Here is a 12,748-nt window from a genome sequence, read left to right on the forward strand (position 1 = left end):
AGCCTCCTGTCTGGGTTCTGTCAGCACTTAAAGCCATTGCATCACCATATTCATAATGTTATTACAGATCAGCTTCATTTCCATCACACTGTGGCTCTGCCACATTGTGCACTGTGATGAGCCACCACTGTAAGTGGCAGCAGAGCCATTACTGCCTGTGACAGGAGACACTGTAATATAAACTGATTTCTTTCTCTCTACTGAAAAAAACAAACAAACCAACTTTGTCTCTGACTAGCAGAGGATGGTGTTGGCACACCAAACCTTCTAGCCAAACCCAGGAGACACGCTAACTTTTCAGGGCTCAGCTTCCATGCCCTGCTCTCCTGCAAACGTTCCTTAGGCTTCTGTTCTCATTTTTGTAGTCAGGGGCCAACGGGCAGAGTCTTGCACCACAGCAAGCAAAAGCAAGCTATCAACTCACTTTAGCACCTCCCTAAACAGATTTTTCTTGTAATCAAACTTCTAAGAAGTGTATTAAATGGGAATATTCATAATAAAATTTGGCAAGAGGGAACCAGTTACAAAAAGTTGCAAATAGTGATTTGGAGCAGAATTATAATTTAACCAGAATAGTTCACTAGCTTCTGGTATATCAAGGCTGTGGATTTATATTTTACTATTGAAGCAGTTACATGGAGACTTTTAAAGAGATTGTAGTATTCACCTCCTGCATAATTACACAATCTATGATGATAACTGAACTTGTTCAGCTTAATAAGGTGTTACTGGCACCCAGTAAACACTTACGATGAGGAGAGCGGTGTAAGTGCTCTGTGTGCTCTACTTGTGACATTAGCCGTGACATATGCAGCATCAAAGGCTACTGCAAATACTCTGCAGATAGACAGAGATGCCAAGGCTGGCACTTCTTGAATGAGAATGAATTTATTCGGATCATCTCTCAGGGCATAGGCAAGCTGATGTTTCCCTGAACCTTTGTCGACTTTTTTTCTGTACATACCATTCCTTTCAGCACTCAAATACTAGATATTATCTTTCTCCCTGCCAAAATGCAACCAGACTGCTTCTGTTCCTTGGAACGCTGGCTGAAGCAAGAGGAAGAGGTGTTGTGACTCTCAGTGGTGAAATTTCAGGACAATATCTACAGAATAGTTGGAGGTTTATTATTTTTTTCCCTCTATATTATTTCCTCTATCAGATTTTATAGAGGCTCACCAATAAAATGCGTTTCCAAGAAGGTCAAATCCCTGTAAGTCCCAAAGATGGTCTTAGGCTATGCATGTCTACTCCCTTCACTCTTTAAACTGTCTAGACATAAAATAACCTAATCTGGGGACCATGTAGCTGCGCTAGGGTAATACAGTGGCTAAACTAATAAATCCTGGGGAGACCAGGGTGGATTAACTCAAGCACAGTGCAGTGCTTTTGAGAGTTCATACAGCTTTTAGGCTGAGAAGGGGTAGCAAAAATGCACCCAGAGCCAGTACTGCCAGCCACAACTGCATCTCTTGAGGACTGACTGCTTATCACAGAATCATAGACTCACAAAATGTTAGAAGTTGGAAGGGACCTTCAGAGATCATCGAGTCCATGCCCCATGCCAAAGCAGGATGACATAGAATCATAGAACTGTTAGGGTTGGAAGGGATCTCAAGGATCATCTAGTTCCAACCGCCCTGCCATGGGCAGGGACACCTCACACTAGATCAGGTTGCTCACAGCCTCACCACCTTCATGGTGTAAAACTTTTTCCTAACATCCGATCTGAATCTCCCTACTTCTAGTTTTGCTCCATTCCACCTCATCCTATCGCTACCTGACATCCTAAAAAGTCCTTCCCCAGCTTTCTTGTAGGCCCCCTTCAGATACTGGAAGGCCACAATAAGGTCTCTTCAGAGCCTTCTCTTCTCCAGACTGAACAGCCCCAACTCTTTCAGTCTGTCCTCATAGGAGAGGTGCTCCAGCCCTCTGATCATCCTCTTGGCCCTTCTCTGGAAATGTTCCAGCACCTCCAGATCCTTCTTGCAATAGGGACTCCAGAACTGGATACAGAACTCCAGGTAGGGTCTCACCAGAGCAGAGTAGAGGGGAAGAATCACCTTCCTGCTATGCTTCTCTTGATGTAGCCCAGGATGTGATTAGCTTCTGGGCTGCAAGTGCACATTGACAGCTCATGCTGTGCTTCTCATCCACCAGCACCCCCAAGTCCCTCTCCTCAGGGCTGTTCTCAAGCCAGTCACTGCCCAGCCTGTATTTGTGCTTGGGATTGCCCCGACCCAGATGCAGGACCTTGCATTTGGTCTTGTTGAACCTCATGAGGTTGTCATGGGCCCAGCTCCGCAGCCAGTCAAGTTCATTCTGCATGCCATCCCTTCCCTCCAGCGTTTCTGCTGCCCCAAGCAGCTTGGTGTCATCCGCAAACCTGCTGGGGGTGCACTGCCACTGTCCATGTCACCAACAAAGATGTTGAACAAGACTGGTCCCAGCACTGATCCCTGAGGGACTCCACTTGTCACTGGCCTCCACTTGGACATGGACCCATTGACAGCCACTCTTTGGGTGCGGCCATCAAGCCATTATCCACTGAATGGTCCATCCATCAAACCCAGACTGCACCAGCTTGGAAACCAGGATATTGTGCAGGACAGTGAGAAGGGCTTTGCTCTGGTCCAAGTAAATTATGTCAGGTGCTCACCCCTCATCTGTTAATGTACAGTAGTCTTCACAGGAACGCATCCAGGTGAGTTTTGAAAGTCTCCAGAGAAGGAGACTCCACAACCACCCTGGGCAGCCTGTTTCAGTGCTCCAGCACCCTCAAGGTAAAGAAGTTTCTCCTCATGTTGAGGTGAAACCTTCTGTGTTCAAGTTTGCATCCATTGCTCCTTGTCTTATTACTGTGCACCACTGAAAAGAGATTGATCCCCTCCACTTGACACCCACGCCTCAGATATTTATAGACATTGTTCAGACTCCCTCTCAGTCTTCTCAAGACTAAACAGCCCCAGGGCTCTCAGTCTCTCTTCACAGGGGAGATGCTCAAGTCCCCTAATCATCCTTGTGGCTTTCTGTTGGAAGCTCTCTCTAGCAGATTCCTGTCTCTCTTGAACTGGGGAGCCCAAAACTAGACACAATACTCCAGATGTGGTCTCACCAGGGCAGAGTGAGGGGGGGACAAGAACCTCCCTACCTGCTGGGCACACTTTTCTTCCTGCACCCCAGGATCCCATTGGCTCTCTTGGCCACAAGGGCACATTGTTGTTCCATGGAGATCTTGCTGTCCACCAGCACTCCAAGGTCTTTCTCTGGGGAGCTGCTTTCCAGCAGGGCAGCCCCTAACCTGTCCTGGTGCCTATTGTTATTTCTCCCCAGATGTAGGATCCTGCACTTGTCTTTATTAAACTTCATGAGGTTTGCCTGCACCCAGCTCTCCAGCATGTCCAGGTCACGTTGGATGGCAGCACAGCCTGACAGGTGTCAGCCAACCCCCCCAGTTTTGTATCATCAGTGAACTTGCTGAGGGTACTCTCAATCCCCTCATCCAGGTCATTGATAAAGATATTGAACAAAACTGGACCCAATACTGATCCCTGGGGGACACCACTGGCCACAGGCCTCCAAGTTGACTCTGTGCCATTGATGATGACCTTGAACTCAGTTTTCAATCCACCTCACTGACAGCCATCTATGCCACATCTGCTGAGCTTTTCTATGAGGGTGTTATGGGAAAGAGTATCAAAAGCTTTACTGAAATCAAGATATATTACGTCCACTGCTCTTCCCTCATCTACCCATTTGGTCATGGTTTCATAGAATGCTATCCGATTAGTTAGGCAGGATCTCCCCTTGGTAAATCCATGTTGGCTACTTCTGCTAACCTTCTTGTCTTCCATGTGGTTAGAGATGACCTCCAGGATGAGCTGCTCCATCATTTTTCCAGGGATGGAGTTAAGGCTGACTGGTCTGTAGTTACCTGAGTCTTCTTGCCTTTTTTGAAGACTGGAGTGACATTTGCTTTCTTCCAGTGGTTAGGCACCTCTCCTGTTCTCCAGGACTTTTCAAAAATGATGGCGAGAGGCTCAGCAACAGTATCAGCAGCTCTCTCAGCACTCTTGGATGTACCCCATCAGTGTCCACAGATCTGTGTGTTTTCAGTTGGTACAAGTGATCTCTAACCTGGTCCTGACTGACTAGTGGAGTGTCCTCCTCCCTCCAGTTCTGCTCTCTTGCTTCTAGAAATTTGGGTTCCCAAGGGCTGGGTTTAGGAGTAAAGACTGAGGGAAATAAGGCATTCATCAGCTCTGCCACCTTTCCCCTGCTCTACCTTGTGTCGTTGATGTATTTGAAAAAGCTCTTCTTGTTTTCTTTCACCTCCCTGCCAAGATTCAATTCCATGAGGGCCTTGGCCTTTCTTGTTGCATTTCTGCATTCTCTGGTAATATTTCTAATAATCCTCCCAACAAGACTTTTTTCCACGTATTGTAAACCTCCTTTTTCTTTTTGAGTTTTCCCAAGAGCTCTCTGCTTATCCATGCAGGTCTCCTGCCTCCCTTACTTTATTTTTCTTTTTTTCCAAGGGAATACATTTTTATTTAGCTTGGAAGAGGTAATGTTTGAATATTAACCATCTCTCTTGGGTCCCCTTTCCTTCCCGACCCCTAGCCCATTAGATACTTCTAAGTAGATGTTTGAAGAGAGCAGTTTTAGTCCTTTTAAAATCCAGGGCTGAAATTTTATTATCCCCCTGCTTCTTTGACACAGAGTTTTTACCTCCAAAGACAATAATGATTAAATCTCTGATCTTTCTGTGTGCATGCTCACATGTGCAGGCTAGCTGCAGCCTAAACAAGGATTGTTGTATGCATGGCCATATCAGCGATGAAGGCATGTAGTGGTACTGGTCAGTGCTAAAGCATGCTCAGTCCCTCCAGTAAATGTGTGTTTTCCCATGTGTGACAGACACACACAAGCATATCCATCAAGCCAGTAAGGAATGCAGTTGCTTCCCAGCTTTTTCTTGGCAGGGCTCTCTGCGTTGTGTCTGCCAAGAAAAATTTCACATTTACAGGAAAACTCACTGCTGTTCTCACCCTGTTACACAGTAAACAAAAGCGTTGCACAACAAATGTTGACACACAACTCTCAAAGGAATTTCACAAACTAAACAGCCATATATTCACCTACCTTAAGAAAATAAACTGGGATTTTAAAATTACTTATTAATAAATTATTCCCTGGTGAACTAAATGAAGTATATAACATGGTTATCATAAATCATCTGATACCTGATATTGTCAGATAGTTAACTTCAGAGAACTTGAAGGAACATAGAGAATATTGCTTGAGTTTTCAGCCAATAATGAAAAAGATCTTAGTTTCTTAAATTACCTCAGCCCCATTTAGAGATCCCAGAAGCCTCAGACACTACTGTTATCTTTATTCTTCAAAAGCTGGAACACTTTCCTGGCCTGTTGTCTGTCCCTAATGTATGCTAGAGAGTTTCAAAACAGATACAGACAGACATGTGAATAAAGTAAATTGAGTCTAAGAATTACTGGGAAAGAGCAAATAACCGGTGCATATAACAGTAAATAAAATTGGACAGGCCTCATTTTACAGTCCCAGAGGCAAAGGGGTGTAGGTCAATTCACATCCAGTCAGCTAACCCTGCCACGGGAACAGTTGTCTTGCTGGAAAGAGGCATTGGCCCATGAGAGAGGTTGAATTTAGCCCAAATGCTCTCTGGGGGTGGGCTAGCTCATACAGGCAAAACCACATTAAGTAATTCAACAGGAAGGATAACCATGGGCCCTCTTCTGAAGCCCTTTGGTTTAAGCAGCAAAGACTCAAAACAGTCTTCTTAACAGAGGATATAAACAGCTTCAGTGTCACAGTGACCCCACCTTGCTGCATTTGAGGTCACAGGACTTAAAATGCTTCACTTGCAAAATATCGTGAACTTACACGAGCAATAAAATCTTAAATGCAATTGCTTTGTAAAGTAACAGTTCTAAAATAATTCCAAAGAATTAAACCATTGCTGAGGTCCATCTATCATGTCCCATTTATTGTTTTTATTTCTTGGATGATTGCTGTTAATATCCGTAGCTCCCGAAAATGGTTTCATAGAAGAAGCACTTACTTGCCAGTCTCATCTCTGCCTTTTAAAGCCCTGAAAATGAAATCAGCAAGTCACCATATGCAGTACAAAGCTTTGTAACAGGCAGTCACAGAATGTTTGTGAATCCAAGGACTGACCATTAAATTTAGCTTTTAAAATGTGAGACCTAAACCAAGGTAGTCAGAAGCTATACCTAATGCATTTCACAGTGATAGCAGGTGCTATACCTGCAGGGCTGTTTCCTTCCAATCCCTACTGAAGGCTTTCTTCTTTTTTTTTTTTCCCCCCCCAATAGCCTAGTTCATGTCAATGTCATAATTACAAGGACTGTGACACTGAAAGAGGGATCACTGGGTATCTGGACATTTTCAGCCAAATGCTAGCAATGTGGCTTCTCTTCCATTCTGCTGCTTTGACAAGGACACATATATCTCTGGAGCTGTCACTATCAAAACAGAAAAACTTAAAATGAAGCAGAAAAAGTCCCTCATTCCCGAACTTGATAAAAAGGCAGTTTACTTCTGTCTCCTGAAATCTGAAGCATGTTTGTTGAATCCACCAGCCCGACCAGTGTGTGTTGTGGTTTTTTGGTCACTGCTCCTATTTCACACCTTGCATACATTTATTTGCATAGATATTTTTCCCAGTGTATGGCCCTGGTAAACCAAGACCACCATTTCCCTGTGATGCAATCTAGCAGTACCCAGTTTGAATCACCATGGTTGGAAGTATGGTTCACTTTTAATGGTTTATTTTAGAACAGCTATTTCAGGGCTTCTGGTTGGGTTTAGGTCATGTGGTAATACAGGGAATGGAAACACCAAACTTCTCTACATACTCTTACAACACTCTCCAGACACAGTCATTCAGATATGTTGGGATCTGCAGTGTACAAAATGGTAATTAGCCCACAACTGCCTTGGAAGAGCAGGAGGTGGCAACTCTTGAGCTCTTCTGGAAGAAAATTGAAGGTGGCAGGCAGCAGTCATCGCAGCTCCTGGGAGGAGCACTGATGGACTTTAGAGCAGTGATTGCCTTTCTCAGACTTGCACCCCACAGACTGGTTGTGCCATATCCTGCATCACTGATTGCATGTGCACCACAAACATTAATTGTGGAAATTAGGAAAAAAATAATCTAGTGTTTTCTACCAGTCACAGTTTATTCTGGTATAAGTTTCAATTGTCTCTGGCCAAGCTGATTTCCAGGACCACATCTTCTAATTTCTTCTCTGCTGTTAATTGCAGCTCTCTCTTCAGACTGGTAATCTGAAGCTATGAACAATCTTCTTTGCCATGTTGTGACAGAAAGCCTTCCTGAGATACAAGTAAATAAATAGTGAGCTGAAAAAGCTGCAGATAATCAGCTTTATTTTCTTCTCCAGTGGGTTTTAACACTCAGGTCACATTGACCATGGCCTGAAGTCTGCAAGACAGTGTTTGAAAAGGCCTATGTGTTCATCAGGTGCCTGGAATTCCCATTTGGTGTCTTCTTACCCTCAATCACTTGTGTGTGATAGCTTTTGTAGTTGATTTGTCTGAAAAGTAAGATATCATCAAGGGAAAACATAAGACTTTCCTATAAGCTGCACTATTTACACTATGCTCACAGAGGAGTCTAATAGGAGGGGGAGAATGTTTTTATTATTTTAGCTAGCTCTCTGCAGCAAAGAGCATTAGAGGGAGAAAGACCCTTGTCAGTGCTTTTAATGATCAATTAAAAGAAAATAACTGAAATTTTGCACTTGCCAACAGGTTTATGATTTCCAAATAAATGTGCATCTATTTACTTTCCTACAAAGATGCTGTGGAGGCTGGAAGCTCCCTGGGGACTCCCAGGGCAGCAGGTATATATATTGCATGTTTTTTTTGTTTGTTTGTTTGGGGTTTTTTTGCCTTTTTTTTTTTAAGTAGGAGTGGTAGGACTAATTGAATTCAATTTTATAGGTCTATAACACAAATATTTCTTTTTGGCCTAATCACCTCCAGCTCTCTTCACAGTTAACAGAGGAAGACAGACAACTTTAGGGCATGAGTCATTCTGCCGGTTTTTAGATGTCTACCTAAGATGACAGAAGTCTTGTCCTCTAAAGGACAGTTTCTCTCCTCCACTGATGAAAAGGACAGCCAAAGATTATTAGCTTGGATGCAGACATACACCTTTAGGGAAATCTCACTCCCAGGAAGAAAGGAAAATCAGCTTATCCATGTCAGATATCTTCACACCTACTCACACATGAATACCCTTTGGATTCACTTGAAAAACCCCTTACACCTCTGAACAGAAAGTTTATTAAATCTAGTTAAGTTTTAACTTATAAACAATATTATTTGTAGCATCTTTATCCCAAAACACTTCGCTAGTAGAGTTGAGTAAACTCTTTACAGATATAGCTGAAGCCTCCCTTTTCTGAAACAACTAGACAAGGCCTGCTACTCAGGGATCTCTTACTGAGGAGAAACATGATGGACCTTAGACTGAACACACAACACAAATTATGCTGCTGCTACAGAGGTATCCCTGCACTCCCTGAAGTGCAGGCCAAGGTGTGTGTTGGACAGCAGTGAGCTCTGTAGGAAGCCAGAGGGAAAACACTGGCTGAGATTGCCTCTGGTTTATCACTTGCTGGAAAATGGAGCTAGCAAAAGCTCTGATACACATCTGCAGTAGTACTGTTGTAGTTACTGCATCTGGCAACTTTGCCTTTAGTAGTCACAGTTGTAATGACTCTTAAATTAAGAGATATATGCCTCTCATATAGCAGCTGGAGTAAAGACACAGGCTCAAATATTTAGTATGAAATTGTGGTGGTTTGGCTCTGGCCTGGAGGCCAGATGCCCACCAAAGCCACTCTATCACTCCCCCTCTTAAATGGAAAGGGGGAGAGGGGAGGAAGAAAAAAAAAAAATTGACCAAAGCTAATAATAAGATAGAAGCGAATTTAATAACAATGATAGTCAAAAGCAATAGACCGCGCGGAAGCAAGAGAGAGATGTTAGTCTCTACTTCCCATCAGCAGGACGATGGTCGGTCTCGGGAAGCAGGGCTCTCTAAGCTTGGTAGTTGCTTGGGAGGATAGACGCCATGGACCAATCCCCCCACTTCCTTCTTTTACTTCATTCTTATATCTGAGCTGACGTCATATGGCATGGAATACTTCTTTGGCCAGTCCAGGTATGCCAGCTCAGCCATGTCCCCTCCCAAGATCCTGCCCATCCCTCAATGTACTCTTGGGGCAGGGAAACATTGAAAAGACACAGCCTGGGTACTTATTCAACAGTAGCCAAAACATTGCTATGTTATCAACTGCTGCTGCAAAACACAGCACTGGAGAATTAACTCCAGCTTGGCCAAACCCAATACAGAAATGTTTTCTCTCACTGTGGCAGGAAGCAGTCTTTGCTATAATTAAGCAGTGGATCATTGGCAAAAGTCTGGCAGTTGATGTGTAAACCTGTGTATCTGTTTTATCTTCAGACCCCTGAAGCAAAGTCTGGGCTGCCCCTTTCTGAAGTTGTGCAAGGGTTAACATTGTAATTGACAATATATGCATTCAGTTCTCTTCTATAATTGGTCAAATTTTGCATTTGAGGTTACAACTGGAATAACTGTTCATACAGAAGCCCGCAACAGCAAGTGCTAACTGGCCAGCTTTGAACTGTGCTTCAGCTGTTTGACTGTGGTTAAGTGTATTCCACACATCACATATACCTGTGCTAGAGAAAAATCAGATATGCTGAGATCCTTCAGGGATCAGTCCTGGGACCAGTCTTGTTCAACATCTTTGTGGGTGACATGGACAGTGGCATTCAGTGCACCCTCAGCAGGTTTGCTGATGACACCAAGCTGTGTGGTGCAGCAGACATGCTGGAGGGAAGGGATGGCATCCAGAGGGACCTTGACAGGCTGCAGAGCTGGGCCCATGATAACCTCATGAGGTTCAACAACACCAAGTGCAGGGTCCTGCATCTGGGTCGAGACAACCCCAAGCACAAATACAGGCTGGGCAGTGACTGGCTAGAAAGCAGCCCTGAGGAGAGGGACTTGGGGGTGCTGGTGGACGAGAAGCTCAACATGAGCTGTCAATGTGCACTTGCAGCCCAGAAAGCCAACCAGATCCTGGGCTGCATCAAGAGAAGTGTAGCCAGCAGGTCAAGGGAGGTGATTCTCCCCCTCTACTCTGCTCTGGTGAGACCCCACCTGGAGTACTGTGTCCAGTTCTGGAGCCCCTATTACAAGAGGGATATGGACATGCTGGAATGTGTCCAGAGAAGGGCCACCAGGATGATCAGAGGGCTGGAGCACCTCTCCTATGAGGACAGACTGAAAGAGTTGGGGCTGTTCAGTCTGGAGGAGAAGAGAAGGCTCTGAGGTGACCTTACTGTGGCTTTCCAGTATCTGAAGGGGAACTACAAGAAAGCTGGGGAGGGACTTTTTAGGCTATCAGGTAGTGATAGGACTAGGGGAAATGGAATCAAGCTGGAAGTGGGGAGATTCAGGCTGGAAGTGAGGAAGAAGTTCTGTCCCATGAGAGTGGTGAGAGCCTGGAATGGGTTGTCCAGGGAGGTGGTTGAGGCCCCGTCCCTGGAGGTTTTTAAGGGCAGGCTGCATGAGGCTCTGGCCAGCCTGCTGTAGTGTGAGGTGTCCCTGCCCATGGCAGAGGGGTTGGAACTAGATGATCCTTGTGGTCCCTTCCAACCCTGACTGATTCTATGATTCTACGTTTTGTGGAACTTTGTGTCAGTGGGAAGGCTCATTACATGTGTTTTGGACAACGCCTAATATAAGTTATCACAGTAGAAGAGGAGAGCTTGTCCAACAAAAAGACAGATGCTGCAGAAAACATGAAAAATCTTCAGTCTTTGATGTGGGAGTTGGGAAACCCTGTGACAGAGCACATTAGAAACCCCCAAGTCCTTGTGAGTGCAGTCCTGGCCCTACTAAAGCCAACAGCAAAGCTGCCACTAATGTCAGCAAGCTAAAGACTTCCTCTGGATTCAGTTTATGGCTGAATCACCACAACAGTGAATGGCAGATGTTGTCTCCATCCTGTGTCATAATGCTCAACTGTAAAGCAGAAAATACAGGAATTGTCCCACTCTGCAAGAGAGAGCAACACAAGTTCTAATGTGAGCACTCACACTGCATACAACCACTCTTGAGACCAAAAGTGCTGGAGAAATGGGCACAGCCAGGAAGCTTTCTCAGCTGCCCTCGGTTTGCCAGGAAATAACTTAATCTGGCAGTTTATCCTGATGAGAAGTGCCAGGAAAAAAGTTTATCCTATCAGAAACATTGCTAGATGGTCACACTGGAATTAGAGTCCTGTAATGAAAAGCTAGTCAGGGTCAGAAGAATTCTTCATTTCTTGTTAAGGGTACAGAAGGCATAAGCAGGCATTCTAAGTTGTTATTCCCCCACAGAATGCAACCAGCAAGAAGAAACAGGGACACTAGGAAAAAAAAATAATTAATCTGGGAACAAAAATATTTTCAGCCCTCTTTTGGATCATCACCAGCATAAGAGTATCCAATGTCAGCTGGAGGAAAGAGCTATAGAACTACACAGGCAAACCCATCTCAATGTCTTTATAATAATTTTTACTACATTTTAAGCAGGAAAACGTAATGTTTTGTTGACTTTCCCAGCAGGATTGCTTCTTTTCCTTGATATTCATCCAGTTGAGACTAACTGCTGATTTAAGGAGCTTGTCAACATCCCAAATATAGGAGCTTAATATCTCCTTGGAGGCAAAATAACCATTTCACATCCAGCCTGCTCCTATCTCCCAAGTGACTCTTCCCAGCCCCTGACAAGGTGTGACAGATCAGGCTGTACAGCAAGCTATTCACTTCTCATGATTTTCTCCTCATTTTTGTTCCACTGACTGCTAGTGGAAAAAAAAAAGTGACTTTCACCTTTCCCTTTTTTGAAAAGCATGTTTCTAATCCTCAGTTTTGCAAAATTCTGAGTGTCAAAGGGGAAAGGTCTAAATGTAACTGCTCAGTAGTGTTGATCTGTGACTGATGAATGACTTGGCACAGAGGGCAAGTACGCCCAACTACAAGAAGGGGCAAAAATGTCTTGGGGCAGAAAAATGACAGGGAAAGTACAACTTCTTGCAAGGCATGAATTTTGCCTTGGTAATGAGATAAGAAGCAGCCTTGTCATTGTCTTCTAGCCATCCTGGAATGGGATTGCTCAGGGCCAGGCTGAGATGTCTTCTGCATCTGATCTCAGGATTAGTGTTGGTGCAAGCGAGTATAAGGAACCTGTTTGTGATGCATCTTTTCAGATTCCATGTAGAACTAACTGTGTGTTGCACAATGCACTGTTTGTTAACATTTTCTTTTATGCTTAAGTACAAATGTGTGTTTAATTCACCTCAAGGGGTACCAGAAAAATTCCCAAAGAGTGTTTAAGGCTCAAAACAAGCAAACAAACCCAGAAAGCAAACGCTGCAGTTACTGTGATGGAAAATCTTGTGGTTTCAAAGACTTAACTTAATCACTGCATATTTGTGATTTTCAGTATTTCATATTGCATCCTGAATTTGTACTATGAGTGACCATGCAGGTAGCCTCCTTCATGATCTTCTTGGGTGACAGAGGGAGTATGCAGTGCCTAGCTTGCCTGCCTGGAATAGATATTCAAGCAGGGAGACAT

The sequence above is a fragment of the Indicator indicator genome, chromosome Z (assembly GCF_027791375.1).
Source record: "Indicator indicator isolate 239-I01 chromosome Z, UM_Iind_1.1, whole genome shotgun sequence".
Lineage (NCBI taxonomy): Eukaryota > Metazoa > Chordata > Aves > Piciformes > Indicatoridae > Indicator > Indicator indicator.